Below are 19,337 nucleotides of genomic sequence, written 5' to 3'. Positions count from 1 at the left end.
TGCTGGACCTTCTGAATGTATAAAATAACCCAATACATTCATTAACATTCGGTCCTCTCAGCATGTCGAAGATATAAATCATTCATAAAATGAAGCTGCTGTGCATTGTGGGTAAATGTTACAGAAAGTAGAGACACACTTTTGGTTTCTGCTGATGTCATAAACATCGTCCTCATTCCTCATAATGGATTATTACATCGTTTGCATCCCATCGGCGGTTAATCAGAGTGACTTTTGATTTTTTTCAGATGATCCATAGACCAAACAGCTGTATCACTACATGTATTATATACTACATTATATACTGTACACGGAGAGATGAATTCCCCCAAGTTGTCTAATCATTATAGCCTCCTTTAATTACATTCAAATTATATGAAAGCAGGTTCACATGCATGTTGTTGACTGGCATGTTGAACTTACTTAGTACATTTAGACGTAACGTGTACAGCTGTAAGGCTGGACAGACTGACACACAGCAGCGCTCCACGCGTCCCACTCATCGGACTAACATAGTGTTGTTAAACAGACTGAAGTCTGGAGCGTGTATCAGAGGGAAGGTCTACTCTACGCCATCCCAGTCACGTGTTGTGATGTCACATCCTGTTTTAAAAACTCTTTCAATGCCATAAAAGGACATTTCAGTCATTTGTATACTCCAGCTATGATTCATTTGGGAGCAGTGCATCCTGTCACAGTGTATAGGGATGGTTTGTTTGGCTTAAAGAAAGATAAGAGATCCCCCCCTTACAATTTAGACTTTACTACATATTCACTGTCTGAAACACATTAAGATATTATTAAAGAAACTAGGAATAAATTTAGGAGGTTAGCTCCATCTTAAATTCTCCCAGTCAGATAGCATCAGGACTAATCCAGAGATAAATGTGCTGCATCAGACAGTCTGAGACAGGAGAGAAGGCTTCAGAGGCTTCCTGCTCCACCCTCCATGAAACACCAATGCTGAGTCACAACATGTTTGCAGTCGCTTAGAAATGAGGGTCACGACTACAGCAACCAATGTTAGGAAGTATTTCGAAAACACACACACACACACACACACACACACACACACACACACATACAGAGAGAGAGAACCAATGTTCACCCTGCAATTCTTGCTAACTAGACTGTGGAAACTAAAACGTGACAGATGGAGACAGAACCCTTTCTTCAGTCCCTCCTTTGGATAAAACTGTCCTAAACAAGCCAGTATTATTTGTTTTCTGTGAACTAAGTGATGGCAGTCAGCTGTTATCCACAGGCCAAACATCCTGTTTGTCCCCAGTAAAAAGATACTGACCGTCTCAAACACTATCACGCATCCTTCAGACCACCAGAGGAATATGACAACAACTTATCTCACAATGTCAGAACAAAACAGCTTTCTAGGTCTGTTGAAGTAGGTTTGTGAGATGACAGCAGACCCAGTCTCTATTGTAACATCATTTTATGTCACAATAAGTCAAAGAAAGTCTATTCAGGTCAATGTTGACATTTTAAATACAAAGATCCTGTGGCATTCTACATCGAATGGCAAATACATTGATTGATTAGAGCTGTCATTGATCAATGAAACTGCCAACTGTTACATTCGCACACTATTAGATTTCACACAGCACAACTGTGACCCACATGTTGCAAAAAATGATATGAGGAGAAGGTTTGGGCATGGAGCTGAGTCACGAAAGAAGCTCCAAAAGTCTGATTCCATTAGAAGCCTTAAGAAGTTTTAGTTTTGAATCCCCTCATTACTTCATAAGCAAGTTTCACTAAAGTTAAACTTCAGTTTTCTGGTGGCGCACACATCTTCCAATGTGTGGCTTTACTTTGTCCTGAAAAATCCTGAGTCAGCAGAGGGCAACAACTGTGATCAAGTTATTTTCTGCAAGGAAGGACGCACAAATACTATGACTAAACACCTTAGCCTCATGGTTTACAACTCTGGCCATTATATATACTATATAATAACCAAAACTCCTCTATGATATAGACTGTACATTATACATAACCACATATGTAATTATATTTAAGCACATATGTGATTTGTATATTACTGTATATGTATTATATACACACACTCATGCACACACACAAGCACACAAACACGCAATTGTGCATTTCACTACTTTGAACGGTTTTGGAGAAAATTTGTTGCGAAGGTCTATGAAGTCGCTAAAAGATTTTCTTCTACAGAACGCATTTTCAAAAAATTCTTTCATTTCTGTGCAGTTTACAACACGTTGAAGCAAGTGAAACGATTTCAATTAAAAAGCCTTATTTCTATTCCTTCAGAATATTTTTTCTGAAATCATTTTTCAAACTCAAAGTACAGCTGTTTATATCAAGCACGTGGCTGAATTTGAATTTTCACATCTTTATCAATGTCAGAAAAACATTGCATGATGTGCGTATTTACCGTACGCTTACCAATGCATGCGATCTAAATCTATCCCTACTGTATTTTCCCTTCCTCGTTCATGGCAGGGAATACATTTTGTACCCTAGCCTTTCTATCTGCTCTGCTGCCTCCAGCCCTGCAGAAGAATTCAACTCTGCATTCCTCTAGAATACCATCACAACATCTAGACAGGCACACAGGCAGCGGAGGAAGAAGCAGGGCTTCACTCTGTTGTACGTCACAGGGAGCTGAATACAGCCAACACCAGTGGGACAAGACAATGTAAAGACGGGGAAACACTGCAGCAGTGGATAGATAATATTATTGGTATAAATTGGAAATGGTGTCCAGCCTCAAGGAGGTTTATTGGAATGAGGGACTAACATCATGATGTACAATAAAGCCACATAATCCTCGAGTCGACTAAGACAAGGTTTCCATTGAGAGGGCACAAAAAAAAATGTAGAAAACTTTAAACTTTAAAAACAAACCTACACATCACTGTTAATACATGCTGAACATTCAGTGAAGTCAATATGTGTGGTTTAATATTCCACAAAAAATAATCATTACAGACTTAATGATTATGTTATCCTGTCATTTACTGTCAATATTTCTTTATTTATTTGATATGTGTGTAAATAGAGTGTTTTTAGTGCACCACCTTGATGAGACTAATTTATTTCACATGCATGAGATGTGTGCTCACATTTTCTGCACTCTGTGGAAAAAATCTAACAGTTGCTAGAACAGCAGAAGAAAAGGTTTCACAATTACTTGTGGTTCCTGAATGGACATATTCCTATTCCTGGAGTTTAACTGACTGGTGTTATGCTGTGATAATTAGCTGTTCTCGTTATAATTTCAGCGGTACATATAACCAATGACTTGCCTACCAGTAGCTGGACAATGGTAGACTAACAACGCTTTCCAGCACAAAGTAGCACACAGACAGCAATTATGGTAGCAAACACAACAGGCCTTACACACAAATTCATGGAGCTCAAGGGTCTAACAGAGTACTGTAGATCACATCCATGGAGATGGTCCAGCACATAGTGGGAGGGTGAGCAGCATACATGGCGAGGCAAAACCATGAGGCCAGGACAGGAACATCTACAAACCGCCAGGGAGCTGTGGGACTTCATCTTTCAGACTAATATCTCCTGGGTACCCAACCGGACATAGTTGTGGTTGTCAAAGAGCAGAAGAGGGCAGTGGTGATAGATATGCTGATACGAGCTGACCCCAACATCAGGGAGGTGAAACACTAAGACTCTAAAGGGTTGAAAGAACATCTGAACAAGATGTGGGAGGTCAAAGCGAACATTGCCCCTGTAGGAGTAGGTGCGCTCTAGGTGCTTAGCCCCAAAATACGAGAATACCTCCAGTTGATTTCAGTAACAGCATCTGAAGCCTCAGTCCAGAAGTGTGCAGTCCTAGGAACAGTGAAGGTACTGCCAAACAGTCAGCCTTCCATGACTCTGGTAGAGTAACTGAGCTTCAGGAAGACAACTACAGTCTACACATGAGTGGTTGAACATCAGAAATGTTCAAGCTATTTTTTTTTTTAAATTGGTCTGGGGGGTTTTAAGGATACTGGTAAAAAACACAACCAAGAAAATGGAAAAAGTGAACATATCTATACACAGCTCCACATCAAAATGGAATGACAACCTCCCTTCCAACTCCTCCCAAACTGCAACACACACACAAAATTACATCAAAATCTGTGATCTTTAAGATATTTTTCTGACACATAAAGAAACGTGGGTGATCACGTAACCAATGGGTCAATAAACTGATTTATTCAAGCATATAGCTTGAGTAAAACTTATCTGACCACCTGATGATTTAGAAGAAGAAACTGAAGGAACATATAAAAAAAAACTATAAGAGCTATAAGACGACATCTTTCTCAACAGTCACACCTTCAATTTTAACAAGGAAGTAGTGAGGCCTCCTTCACTACTTCCTTCCCACTGTATCCAAACAAGAACCCACTTCCTGCCACATTAAATGCATTCTGGAGTTCTCACTGGTCTGACTGAACTCCCCAGGCATCTGACAACAGCTAGGGAATTGGCTCAAGTCTAAAACAAACTAATTCTTGTGCTGGAGGAGTGGCAGCATGTTGTCTTGACCAAATATGGCTGAGTGAAAACACCACAGTGTGATCTCTGCTGCACTCTGGAATGAAACGCAGGTTTCCTTAACTGGTATGAGAATGGGCTGTGACAACATGCTGACACCCACCCCATAGAAATTTTACTCTAAGTCTGGATATGTGTGACTGCTGAATCAGCAGTCCACTATTCAAAACTATTCAGTCTCAAATCCAAATCAATAATTTGGCCATCATTATTTGGTATACCAGTACTAGTGTGTGTGTTCAGAGAGGGACGCCATAGCCTGTGGATTTAGGGGCTGCAGCTTCCTTGTACTAATATTAGCAGTGATATATCCAGCGTGCAGCATCACATGTACCGTTAAAACTCAAAGAGAGGAAGAGAGAGAGATTTGATTTTTAAAATCACGTTTATTCTTAAAGTCGAAATACAAGATAGTCACATTGACACTAAATCCAAAACAGATTAACGCAAACAGGAACTCACATTTCAAAAACAAGAAGAAGAAGAAGAAGAAGTATTCTTTATTTATCCCCGCAGGGAAATTACACAGTCACTCAATACATGCTGTTGTGTTAGTTCTTTTTAACAATCAGTGTATACACCGGCCCCCTGAACACAGCACACAGGGGGGCCTGCAAGCATGCAGTTAGTACACATCAAACAACACATATCAGGGAGGCAGAGTGACGGGCAGCGGCTTCTGGAACGCGCCCCAATTGAGCAGCTTGTAGGGGGGATGGTGCCTTGCGCAAGGGCACCTCGGCAGTGGCTGGGAGGTGAGCTGACGCCTCCCACCGTCAGCTCACGCTCCTGGTGGCATCCTGGCGGGAGCGGGATTCGATCCACCGATGGTTGGGGCGATCTGTCTACAAGACGTCTGCTCTACCGCTGAGCCACTGCCGCCCCCAAATTATATGAAATGTAAGAATACAAGCCAAATAAACGTGAATTAAGCCAAAAACTGATTGAACACAAGTTCTTCACTTTACACAGAACATAAGACACCTTTCACACACCACAGGTTCGTAAAAGTGTCTAAATCATTCATAGCTCTGATTCTTGTTTGACACATTCTTCTTAAAATGTTTTCTGCACTGCCGTCAGACGAACCTTCAACCTTTTCCCTCCTGTTTAGATAAATCGCCATCTTTGCTTGGCCCAGGAAAAAGTTTAGAATATGCCGATTGGTTTTTTTTATTCTTCCCACGTTTCAAATCAATAATGTATACCTGCCACGTATTAAATAAATCTATCTGGCCTATCTGCCATCTCTCTCTCTGCCTCTCTCTTTCTCTGACCCTGCTCTTGTCTTTATTGCATTTCTTTTCCACCCACCCGGACAAGGTGGACTGCCGCACAAAAGAGTCCGGGTCCTGCCCAGAGTTTCTTCCTCAATGAGGGAGTTTTCCGCCGCTGTCGCTTACAATTGCTTTGGAGGGTTCAAGTTGGGTTTTTCTGTCTGTCAAAGCACTTTGAAATGTCTGCTGCCATGATTAAGTGCTTTACAAATAAAACTTGATTAAACTTGATTGACTTGAAATAAGTAGAAACCATCTTAGGCCCTTGAGATGCAGCATTTCATTTGTCACCTTAACTTGCACAATGAATCAAGAGCATCACAAGTACATATTTTAAGTACACACACTAGAAACATGAACAGGCTCTCTAATGATCTGTGCATGCACAAATCCTCTGCTCTGAATGTTATGAATGTTGAATGTTATATTTTTTATAATTTAAGTCATTATTATAGGCAGCCTCCACCCAAGTCCACCACTGCAAGCCAGCAGTACCGGACTGGTGTACTTTTAGGAGGAGATGCTGTCCAGGAGGTCCAGGGATTCGGGATTTCAATCCCATCGAGATCCAGAGAAGATACCAAGTGAGTCACGTGGGGCGAAAACAAAAGGCTATGGTAACGGCTAGAGCCACTAGCTGAAGGCGGGTAGTGCCCTTCATCCCCTCAACCATCATGGGTAATGTCAACTCACTGCCCAACAAGTTGGACAAACTGACAGCGCTGTTCAGGACCGAGTATCGCTACAGAGATCAGCTAATTTTCCTTCTCCAAGACGTGGCTGACCCAATGCAAACGTTGAACTGACCTGCTTCTCCACCAGAAGGGACCGGGACACGAACACCACCGGGAAGAAGAAAGGAGGTGGACTTATTTATACAAACACCAGATTGTGCCATCCGGGACATGTGACAGTGAAAACAACAGTGTGAAGTTGTGATATGGAGCAAACCGCTGTTAGGATCAGGCTACTACTACATGGCACATGAGTTTTCACACGTCACTGTCCTGGCTGTGTAGGTTCCACCACGGGAACTCTGAGACTGCCCGTGGTGACTTCCCCCCACTAGGTAAATCAGACCACAACCTAGTGCATCTGCAGAAACACATACATCCCTCTGCTGAAACGGCTGCCAGCAACAACCCGGCAGGTGAGGAGATGATCCCCGGAAGCTGAAGAGAAGCTGAGGGAACACTTCCAAATCACAGACTGGGATGTTATTGCGAGGTCACATGAGGAGGACGTCCGGTTTGCGGGGCTTCCAGTTTGCAGCCAACCAAGATGGACGTATAATCGTGAGCCCCGTGGGTGTGCCTCAACAGTTCCTTTATTTTACACCATAAAAGTACTAAAAAACCACGTAAACAGTTCCAGGACAGAATTTGTCAGTATCAGTGCCTGTAAAAAATACAATTTCAGAAGCATGAAGATAATTTCATTACTGAATCTGCTAGGATCTAATCCCCCGCGACTCACAAGGATGACGTCTGGTTCCAAAAAAGAGAAACTCTCCCTGGAGGCACTCATGACTGTGATACAGAAAAGCAAAGAAGAACTGCACTGCACTTTCAACATTAAGTGACCAAGTTCAAGCAATAGAGAAATGGATTCCTGCCAACAAGGACAATATAAGTGAAACAACTAAACACGTCAAAAAAACGGAAAAAGAGATACAGCTGTTAAAAGACAAAGTGGACGATTTGGAGAACAGGGTGAGACGAAACAACATTCAGATATTAAATATTCCTGAAAAGTCTGAGAGCATGATGCAACGGGTTTTCTGGAGCGGATTATTCCAGAGATTCTCGGCCCTGAAAACTTTCCCACTCCCATCACCTGAGAGCCAGGACACTGTCTGGGCAGATGCCCAACTGTCAGCAACGACGCACGGAGATCGAGACCCATGATAGCGAAGAAAATTATGCAATTGGCCAGACAGAAAGGAGAGATTTGCTTTGAAAACAGTAGGATCTATATATTTACCAACTGCAGCTTGACCCTACAACGCCCTAAAGACGCCTTCAGTGATCTTCAGAAAAGCCTCAGGGAGTAGGGCATCGTCTGCTCCCTGCACCACCCAGCCAAACTTTGGTTGAGCACAAAGGAGACTTCAAGGGTTCGCTACTCCAGTCACAGAGATGATCCTCAAATCTGTTGACATCGACAACTAAAAACTGTTTAACCACAAATCACAGTAGGACGACTGTGACTTTCGTGTTATGTCAAACTTAATACCTGTCATTTGAATACTCAGTGTAGCTATAAAGCTGCGAGGACACATATACAGTAAGTGCTCCTTTACGACACTCCGAACATATCCTCAGTTGTTATCATTACAGTAGCCTAAATCAAGTTTCAGATCCATAGAATTCTCTTAGTCTTCCTAGAAAACACCACTGCTCCACAAGTTCAAGTGCTAGTGTTCATAACAACCACCTATACAACCACCTTTGTGTAGAGTCTAAATCATTTGTTTAATGTGGTTTATCGTTCAAAATGTATCTTAAACTCACTTATGTTCATAAGAGAATGACCTACCCGCTAAGAATGGTTTGTTATGGGGATGTTAACGGGTGGCTCTCAAAAGGGATTATTTTTTATTTAGATATACACTTACAATTTATTACTCCTCACTTTTCCTCAATGCTCACGTCATTATTATTTTTATTTTATTTTCAGTATGGCTAGAGAACTCAAAGTTTTTCCATGAATGTAAGAGGCATTAATTCACTTATCAAGCGAAAGAAAATTCAGTCAGGTGTGTGTGTGTGTGTGTGTGTGTGTGTGTGTGTGTGTGTGTGTGTGTGTGTGTGTGTGTGTGTGTGTGTGTGTGTGTGTCCACCCGAGGCAATCCCAAGCATCACAGTGAACACACAACCAATTGCACATTAATTGCTAATTCAGAAAGAGAAAATACAAGAGAAAAACTTGGTCTTCTCGGTAAATCCCATGTTTCATTAGCTTGTGTTAGCTTAGCTCCCATGCTATCCACGATCTGTCATTGTCCATGACGATTTCCGGAAAACACAGCTTTAACAATCACAAGACATCACTTTGACGCAGGTTGTAATGATCGCACTGGCCGGTCTGATCATGTTTACATAATGAGCCACGAGTCTTTGCTCAGCAAAGACTGAGCAAGCAGATCCACGCTTGGCGCCGAAAAATCAAACGTTGTATCGTGAAAAACGCCCCTCGCCCCTCACCACTCCGCAAAGACAGTTTACCTGGGCTTGTGCTAGCCATTCACCATTCGCCATAGGCGAAGTAAATTCCAGATTGGCTACAAGGTTTGTAGACTGCGTAGCCACAGTGGCGTTCTTATTTTTACGGAAAAAAGGCTAAAAATTACAACTTTTTCGTGGCGCTCGCTATTTCCGCTAGGCTATTTCCGCTAGCGAGCAGCGCTAGCGCCGCTATTTCCGCATGCCAACGAAATTTAGCCGAAGTGACCCGAACACTCCCGATCATTAAATATGCACTCGGGTCATGACCTCCTCTCGTCCAATGAAAAATAAAAATATTGTTTTTTTACAAGCTGAACCCGTGAGTTGGTGTAAGACAAGGAGAGGACCATCGATCAAAAGAATCCAGTGTTTTCTAGTAGAGTTTGTGTTGAAGTCCTCATTAATAAACAAATGGTGAATGCTGAGGGGGGGGGGTGACAGACCGATCAGAAGGTCAATGAAAGATATTATCAATACTTGTTAGTAGTCTTAGACTTTTGTTCCCTCTGACCAGCAGGAATAACCAGCGATGATGTAAATGTGTTTTCACCTCGCTTGATGTTTTATATGTCTTTTTAAATTGAAATGAAAAATCATGTTATTGAATTAAAAAAATGAAATAAAATAAACTATGGCATACCAATGGTGTTGGTGGTGGTCAAAGTTAAAATGTCTTCTAGTCTCAGTAAAACTAACAGTAAACACTGAGTAATATTTTGTATGACTGTATCTTCCCATAGTGAATGGAAGTTTTCAATTGTTGGTCGAGCGTTGGTCGTCCGCGTGCTGCACCACTGTCTTGGACACAGAATGTGGCTTTTTGTGGCTTACTCAATTCTTTTACACTGAGCCACAGTGGCTTAGTCATACTAGCTCCTAGCACAAGCCCAGGTTTACTGTTTGGACTTCTTTTCTTCGCCTGCAAACACAATCCTTATACAGAATATCTCAACTCACCATAATGTGAATTGTAAATTGTTTTTCTATTCCTATTCCTATTTCTCATTCACTATTATTCTCTTCCACCTTTCAATGCACCGACATCGCGTCAAGTTCCTCGATAGTAATTTTTACTGTACTTGGCAATAAAACCTTTTCTGATTCTGATTCTGAAAGACAAGAGTGGAACACATGAGATTTAGAGTGAAATACGTAGCAGCAAAGTTACTGAAAATTAAAAAAGCTCCAGACAATGGCGATCGATTGATCTGGAATGCAGGCAAAGATATTGAGGACCATGGATCAGTTTGGGGCAAGACATTTCAAATACAGTGTAGTTGGACATCTGGCAGCTGAATGACATGACTTAAAAAAAGCATGATATGGGACCTTTAAAACTGGCAACAGCTGAGGGTCAATGTCTACTTGTAGGAGACTTTACAGTCTTGGGCCAGACACTGGACTGATTCAAGACCAGAGCAGTCACTGGATCTGGAGAAGCATCTATATAACATCAGGGAATGAAAGAGGTGGGCCCTTGCGATATTTGGCATCAACACAGAATATAAAGGATTTTTTCTTTTACTCAAGTGCACATAGCTCATACTCTAGAATTGACATGTTCTTAATTTCCCACAGTGTTATTCCCAATATTGCTGATTGTGCATACCTAGCAGACACATTGTGTGATCATAATCCTCTCACTTAAATACAGGTATATGAGATGCCTCAAGGGCCTATATGAGGGGTCAAATACTCTCATATATTGTACATAAAATAATAGGAAAAAAGAAGAACCTCTAATCTTTGGAAGAAGATATCAGAGAACTTGAACTAGAACATGTCAATACTAAAAGTGAGGTTGCACTTAATACACTGACCCTCAAGAGAATACAATACAACAACCTGTGCACAAACAAAGCTGAAGGAGCCATGGCTAGAACAAATTACCATTACTATGAATTTGGTAACAAAACCAGCAAATTACTAGCCTGGCAAATTAAAAAAAGAAGAAACCAATACATTAATGCACTCAATTGCAACGGATGATGACTGAACTCTCACTAACCCCCATAAAGTCAATCTTGAATTTAGACATTTTTACAAGTAGCTATGCTTCATGAAACGGGCCCATTATCTGTTTAATTAAGCTTTTACTTTTGTTCAGGATACCAATCTATTAATTTAGAAGATTACAAAATAGTCTCGCATTATTAAGATCCTGAGACAAGCCATTGTGATAGTTACTTTTGCAGTCCTTATTTTAGATCTGCATAAATTCCTCAAGAATCTGCAGGGTTCCCAACAGCAGCATCTTTGGACAAGTAATATTTCACCCAGGTTTTATCACTGTCTTCTAAAAGAGATGAAATGTAAGAAGAAATCAATGTCTGTCTTTGAACGTAAGTGTTTTTGTGTGTGTTGGAAGTTTATCCATTACTTTACTACATTCAAAATTAAAACTTATTGCTAGAACAGTAAATTTTAATTTCACTGTGTAAGATTTTTTTATGAAGTCTTGTTCCAGGGACAGTAATAATATGAAAGTTTGTTAAGTGTCAACGAGGCTCTGAGAAGGCTTCTGATGTTAAGATGATAAATAACTAAATAAAATACAAATAATCCGAAACCAAACTGAACTTAGAAATTGAAATTTTGCACAAGAGCAACAAGCATGACAGACAAACACATGTAGATACAGACACACATCCACATATTTTATATGAAAGATGAACACCATCATAAAACATAAGATGAACACCTAGAACAGAAGAATTAACCACAGGCTCATGCGATCGTAAATCTGATATGTCAAAACAAAAGGAGGCTCCTGTATATTGTAAATTAAATAAAACTAGCTACTCAATGCATAAAAGATAGTTTTATGTAATGAATACATAAATCTTATTAAACTTACAGTATTTATTACATCCCGCTTCAAAGCGGTGATGCATTGTAATTGTCAGAATTTGTGTGTTCGTCCATTAGTCTGTTCGTCCGTTCGTCCGTCCGCTAGTTAGTCCACCAAATATCTTTTCAACCGTTGCAGATAGAAAGACGAAACAAAAAGCACATTACTCAGGCAGCAAAGGGGATGAAGATGAGATGATGACCTTGACCTTGAGAAGTAGGTCAAGGTCAAATTTCAACTTTTATACACTCGGGAACTGGATAAGATAGGAAGATGAGGGAGAAGGCTAGTGTAAGACCATAGATCAAAAATTGTGCTTTGATCAATGACAGTAGGTCGGAGCACAAGCTTTGAGCTTTGACCTATGTAAGTAGGTCAGGGTACAATCTTGAATTCAGGGGAAAGCAGAAGTCAGGATTGTGTTTGCCATGTCGTGGGATTTTGCAGTCTGTGACTGCCTTGGTTCTAGTTAATCTGTTGATTGCATCATTCAAAATGCAAGAACAGGAAGAAACCTTTGACTTTAAATTACTGACATGGAACTCAAAAGTAATTATTGACCCATATGATGGAGTTCTTAGAACGTTCTCTAGGTGAATAACAAAATAGTGCAATAAATAAATGATACTGTTGACAAATAAGTTTTCAGTCAGCCAACATGACCCAGTAGAAGAAAATTAACATCAGTAGTTGAGGTCAGCAGCAGCTTGTTTTTGAAATCATCAAAGTTTGAATTTATTGCTCAGGCTAAAGCGGAAGTCAGGATAAATATGGATTGTCATGTACTTGAACTCTTTCCTTTTCCCAGCTAGATATGACTACTTTGTCCTGCAGATGTGAGTGTCACCCGGTCGGGTCGACACCGCCCAGAAGTGGATGTATCAGCCGGTTCAGAAAGCAGGAAAGTGTCTCTGCCTTGGCTTTTTTCAGATAAATAAATGAAATGACAGATTCTCTTCTCAGGATCATCACTTTCATTCTTCAGATGGACTCATCTGGGTTTTTGTAAAAATTTTCAGGTCAATGTCATCTTCAACAGAAGTCATCCTGTGTTGAAGCTCTGAACCTTCAGCATTCAGTGAAATTAGGCATGACTGAATGTTGCTGAGAGTGATTTGAGCACTTTAAATTAACTTCCTGTCTACCTTGATCCACTGAATGATGTCCAACAGCGTATGTAGATAGAAGAACAGGAAGCATAGGAATATACCAATATTTAAATGCAGAAAAGAAAATATACCTGCCACAGACACTGAAGCTACTGCGTCGATCCCATCATGTCATGTTCCAAAGTAGGCTCGTTACCAAAGTAGGCTCATTGCCAAAGTAGGCTCATTGCCAAAGTAGGCTCGTTAAAGTCACATTTGAACAAACACATGTCGCTGGTTTTCTGTCCAACTGTCCAATCAACATCAACCAATCACCTGAGGCGCAGCAGACCATGTGCTTGCAGGACAAAGAAGGCCTACCTGGAGAGATTTGTACACTCCCTAACCCTAGAGCTCACCACACAGCTGACCAAACAATGTTTAGTGGTGATTTAGTGTTTGTCCATCACAGATGGCTGACAGTCATTAGCAGATGAGTCCTCTGGCTGAGTCAGTAGTATTCTCTCTACTTGGTTGAGAGATACAACCACATCATCATGACTACCTAGAACCTTCGTCTATATGTAGTGACAGAGCAATGGATAAATTATGACAGGAAAGGTTCACTGCTAGATATCAAATTATTAATTTATTTTACACAATAGATGACAAGAGTTCTACACTAAATTCCAAGCACACTTCATTAACCAGGATCGTGTTAGCTTCTGAACAGCAAACAGGAAGTCTCTGCGTCATTCACAGATATTTAATCGCAACGCCATGAACAATTTCACTGACCCCAAAGCTCATTCATCCTCTCTTTTCATTTTAAGGCCCATTCAAATCCTTTTCAGCGTCAGCATGGTGCAACTTTGCTTCATCCAAACGCTCACCAACTGGTTAAGGTTGCAGAAAATGAATGAATGAATGAATTCAGTCTAGAGATAAAGAAAACTCTGGAAATTTTTATCCTCCGATTAGAGGATGAGGATCAACCGTCCTGACAGGAAGTGGCGGTGTTTTTTTTGTCACATTCATGAAGAACAGAAGTTGTTGTTCTGTCAACTGAAGCCATTTCCTGACTACATGAGACCTAACTTCACTATTTATGAACTCGCTGCGTGGTTGTACCCGTACGCCCTTATTTTCTAGAATGCCAGTTTAGGAGTATTCTTTGGAGCCCTGGAAGGTCTCTGTCCTGTTTTTGAATGTTTTTGTTTTTCATTTTCTTCGCCGCATACTATTTCTGCTGTACACTCTGGGTTATTGTAAGCCTGATGGTGACCACACGTCTTGCTTCTCCTCGTCCCAACAGTAGCTCTAAATGGGCAGTTGTGTCAGACTCAAACACCAGAAAAGGAACAATGACAACATGATGGAACCAGAGGTGTGTGCAAAAAAAATTTATTTTTGAATTTGAATCCTGAATCCCACAAGTCTGAAAAAAGTCATTGAGAAACAAGTCGTTTACATCCTTGTAATATTCTATTATTAGAACTAAACCAATACCACATACGATTTTATCCTCACCCATGAAATATGCAAACTGTTGTTGATAAATTCTTATTTCTGGTGAATATCACACACCCCTGGAGCTTTACACCCTCCAAGTCTACGTGATCTATCTGAACAGTGGTGGTCCCTTCTGGTACATATATATCTTTGCCTCACATGTGAAGACGATGGCCAGTTTCAACAAAACAGAAACATACAGCAGGATGTCTGCAAATCTGCAAAGCATTCTGGATATTCCGCCTCACTTAGCCCATTAACACTCAAATTACACGCAGACACTCAGTAGCTTCTGCCTCCAGACGTCCTTCTGATGCCGCTGGATCTTAGAGTCAAAAGAAATCCAGCTAACTTCATTCATTCATCCTCTGGCTTCCAGCAGTGAAACCATTCAGGCCACAGTAACAACACAACCCAACAACAAGGATGATCACTGTGACATATTTTAAAAACATACTTGGTCTATGAAAAGGAAATTACTTGAGAGCTTGACATCTGATTCCTCCAAACACTGAGGTGAAGTTCATCAGGGTACTTTATGATGTACTGTACCTACACGTCCTAGAGGGTCTCAGTGGCCGATCACGCAGCAGAAATGCTTACATCAGCAGTAAGGGGAACTACATTGAAGCCCGTTTCAACACAAGTTTACTGATCTTACGACTGCAACATCCATGAGTGATCCGCCACTTCTTCTCTGCTGTTTGTGAACTGTGAGAAGAGAAGCCTTCCATTGTCAGGTTCTCTGGTGGATATTAGGTCAGAAGTTCATTAGTGACAGAAACCCTGAGCCGGCGTTTCTGTTGTGTGAAATCCATATAAGAATACAGTAGTAGATACACTCTGTGTTCTACGAAACATTATAGTATTGAGACACTATGGTAGTTTTGACAACAACATGACAGACAGGTGGTGGTAGTAGTAGTATACTGAGGTAGCAGTAGTGGTAGCAGTAGTGGCATCAGTAGTGGCAGTAGTAGTAGTAGTAGTAGTAGTAGTAGTAGTAGTAGTGGTGGGGATAGTACTGGTAGTAGTAGTGGTAGTACTGTTTCTTCTTCTTTGGATGAGGCAGACTAGATGCTACACTGATGTCTTGTTGCTCTCTACTGGTTGTCATTAATGATAATTGTGAGTGCGGAGTTGATCTTCATCAGATCTTCATCATTCATGTTAGTCCAGGCATTAAATGATAAAAAATGTTCTTCCAGCTGCTGTGGAACATCTACACACGGTCCTGTCATAGAAACAGAACCCGACCCGAGAAACTTGAGCTCCAAAACCAGAACCAGCTCCAGAACCAGCAATGACCTGAGAAACCTGAAGTCCTGAACCAGAACCTGTCCTCAAATAACTCAGGCTTCTGACTCTTCTTCTCCTCCTCCTTCTGGCTTTTCCCTTCAGGGGTCTCCACAGCGAATCAATGTCCTCCATCTAACCCTGTCTTCTGCATCCTCTTCTCTCACACCAACTACCTTCATGTCCTCTTTCACTACATCCATAAACCTCCTCTTTGGTCTTCCTCTAGGTCTCCTGCCTGGCAGTTCAGAACTCAGCATCCTTCTACCAATATATTCACTATCTCTCCTCTGGACATGTCCAAACCATCTCAGTCTGGCCTCTCTGACTTTATCTCCAAGACCTCTAACATGTGCTGTCCCTCTGATGTACTCATTCCTGATCCTATCCATCCTGGTCACTCCCAGAGAGAACCTCAGCATCTTCATCTCTGCTACCTCCAGCTCTGTCTCCTGTCTTTTCCTCAGGGACACTGTCTCTAGACCAAACAACATCGCTGGTCTCACCACAGTATGGTACACCTTCTGACTGAGAGCTTGTTAATGTTAATGTTGGGTTACACTGTGTTGCAATACGTGAAGCAGCCTGACGCACCGGGCTGTCCCGTCATGTCCCAGCAGGTATGGGGGGGCCTCAGGACTGACTCACAGAATCCTCCCACCCCAGACGCGCTGGCGTTCCCCGGCCTGTGCTCGGCCCTGCCCGTCACTGACAGCATTCACAACCCGAAGGCAACGCGCCTCAGTCCGGGCGCGCTCGCTTCGCCCGCCGGCACATCCCGGCAGAGGAGGAATGCGTGCCCTGAGGCTACGAGAACGGAACAAGCTGGAGGCCGAGGCCGCTCCAGGGGCGGTGCAGCCCCGCTAGAGCAGCGGGAGGAGACGGTTCCTCCAGAGGTTCACCAACCGATGAACGAGCCGCAGACGGAGGGTTAGAAGACGGAAACACTGGTGGAACTCAGAGAAGCAGCCATATTCAGTGTGTGTGTGCGTGTGTGTGTGTGTGTGTGTGTGTGTGTGTGTGTGTGTGTGTGTGTGTGTGTTTCCTGATAACTGGTGGACTCCCTCAAACACACACACACACACACACACACACACACACACACACACACACACACTCAGCGCCATGTCAGACAACTTTTTACCAAGTTGTCTCTGATTTCACATCGAGTTTCTGATGACGTCACATCCGTCCAGTAAATAGTGGTAAAAAGTTTTCGGAGTCACGAACGTGACGTCTGACCCGAGCGCGTGAGTCGGTCTGACCTGAGCGCGTGAGTCCGTCCCGCCGGGCCTCTAGAACCTTCGATCCGGGGGTGGCTGCGGGTGTCTCGGGCTGAGGCTGCTGCTCCTGCTGGGGGAAAGGCCAGACGGTGACTTCTCCTCGGGTCCCCTCCCTATCCGCTGTCGGCGCTGCTGTGGAGACTCCACCCTGCCTGGCTGCGTCGCCCCGCCGGGGGCTCACAGCGCTCCGGTGGGGGCGGGCTCTGGTGCGGACAGCAGGCTAAACATGGAGGTTTGAGGGAAGAAGAAGGAGTCTGAAAAATGAAGTGAGTTCAGGTCAGTGGTGGACTGCAGTCCAATGGGGGCCAGGGCACGAAAGGGCCCCCGCCGGTATGGGGTGGAACATTAGACCGGTGGTGTTTTAATGTGGATAAAAGTTCAGTTTATTCAGTGACAAACTAACACACAAATAAGAACATTTGGTTAAAAAAATGTTATGTTGTTACCTACATGTTCTTTATGTTATGTTTACTTATAAATGAAGTCCATGAGTTTAGAGATGTAATCCTCCATTTTTATAGTAAGGCAAGGCCAGCGGAAAACGAATGAATGGATGTACTTGACTATACTGTAGATTGTAGTCTGCTGTCACTTCTTCTATGGCCGAGGAAGACGAATTCTCAGCTGAATCCCTGGGATCACCAGCGCCCCCTACCATGAGGCAGGAGAACTGCGTGCCTCACTTAGTACCTCTTCCTAGCGGTTTCAGGACCGCTCAACTCAAAGACGTTACAGACATACAGTTAAATTATGGAAATTTAGTTCATGGAGCAAACGTGTTTGAACATTTTAATAGCAACATATAGAGAGATAGCATTGTGGTCTCACTGTTTAGCTACCAGCACAGCTAGTGGAGTCATTGATCAATCTGGTGAGGGTCGGCTGGCTGGTGTCTCACTGCAGGTCTCTGATCAGTATGATGATAGTAGTAGTACTAATGACCATTGAAAATGTTTAAAATCCATATACTGTCAAAACCTCGGTTTTCGAACGCTTCTGTTCTTGACCAAATCGGTTTTCGACCAGAAAATCAGAGAATTTTACGTCTCTGAACTGGACCAAAATTCGGCTCTCAACCAAACCGAAAGAAGCCGAGCGTACCTGAAAGGGACTCACTCGGGAGCCGAGCGAACTGCCCAGGATGCTTCCTCTGTAGCGCATTCTTGTTCAAAGTTCGATAGGATATCTTTTATTAAAATAAAACACAGTGTCTATTTCTACCCCTTTTTATTTATGGTAAACAGTATACAGTGAAGTTTATGGTGTAAAACAGTAAAAAAAAAAAAAAAAAAACTTAGAAAAAGTTGTTTTTTAGACTTGGAACAGATTAAAATTATTTACATTCATTATAATGGGAAAAATAGTTTCGGATTTCGAACAAGTCTCTTTTCGAACAGCCTTCTGGAACGGATTATGTTCGAAAACCAAGGGTTGACTGTAAATATTTGATTAATATTCATGTAAATGAATATGTAATTGGATTGTTGTAAAAAATCTTCTTTACATATTTATATCCACTACAGTGCGCCCTCGCGCATTCTCACATCAACGCTCGCGACTTCACCTCATCGCTGATTTTTGGAAGACAGTCACATGATACCATGCGTGCATTCTATTGGCTGACAGCATCCAGAAGTGCGCTATGTTCCGTGAGTCTTAGACTTAATTGAGATACAAAAGTGCTTTAAACAGTCTGTCAGAGTGTTTTAAAGGTAATAGAGATAGAAGGTGGTTTAATATCAGTATGGGGAGGGTTCATAAACATTTAAATTACCATAAATAATAAGATAAATAGTTCAGCGCTCCATCGCGGAAGTTGTTAATCGCACATGGTTCCTGGAACACATTTACTGCGAGTAGCAAGGGCGCACTGTATTCATATTGTGTTTTTGAACAGTCAATATTTATTTTTGCAAGTAGTTTGTGTTATTTTCACCTTTACTTTTGTTCTGCCCTGTAATTGCTCAAAGGGCCACTTGAAAATGATGGGCATTGTTTAAAAGAAGAATTGGGATAGGTCATTCCATGGATGGAAATATGAACCTGAGAAACTGGGTTAGGGTTAGTTTGGTTGGTTTGGTAGAGACAGAACTGGGGAATCAGTTCTTTTCAATTTTCTGTCCAATAGAAGAACACTGTACAAGGTTCTTTATCACGTGCTGTCCAGTAGAAAGACATCCTGGTGTTTCTTTGTTTTTGTCAAGTTCTGGTCAGTAGAGGAGAATCCCAGTGGGTTCTTTATCGAGCTC

The 19,337-nt window shown here is 42.0% G+C and overlaps 1 protein-coding gene across 1 annotated transcript in view; it reads right to left on the bottom strand.

Annotated features, from left to right (window-relative positions):
- Positions 1 to 17,277, bottom strand: part of tln1 (talin 1) — a 56,707-nt gene extending 39,430 nt beyond the window's left edge. The window contains exon 1 of the mRNA XM_068334766.1: positions 17,071 to 17,277. The gene's annotated coding sequence lies outside the window, so the exon portion shown is untranslated. The remainder of the gene's footprint in view (positions 1 to 17,070) is intronic.
- Positions 17,278 to 19,337: the final 2,060 nt, after the last annotated feature.

This window comes from Antennarius striatus, chromosome 15 (assembly GCF_040054535.1).
Source record: "Antennarius striatus isolate MH-2024 chromosome 15, ASM4005453v1, whole genome shotgun sequence".
Lineage (NCBI taxonomy): Eukaryota > Metazoa > Chordata > Actinopteri > Lophiiformes > Antennariidae > Antennarius > Antennarius striatus.
The sequence above is the reverse complement of the archived record's forward strand: the minus strand, read 5'-3'. Positions and strand labels throughout refer to the sequence as shown.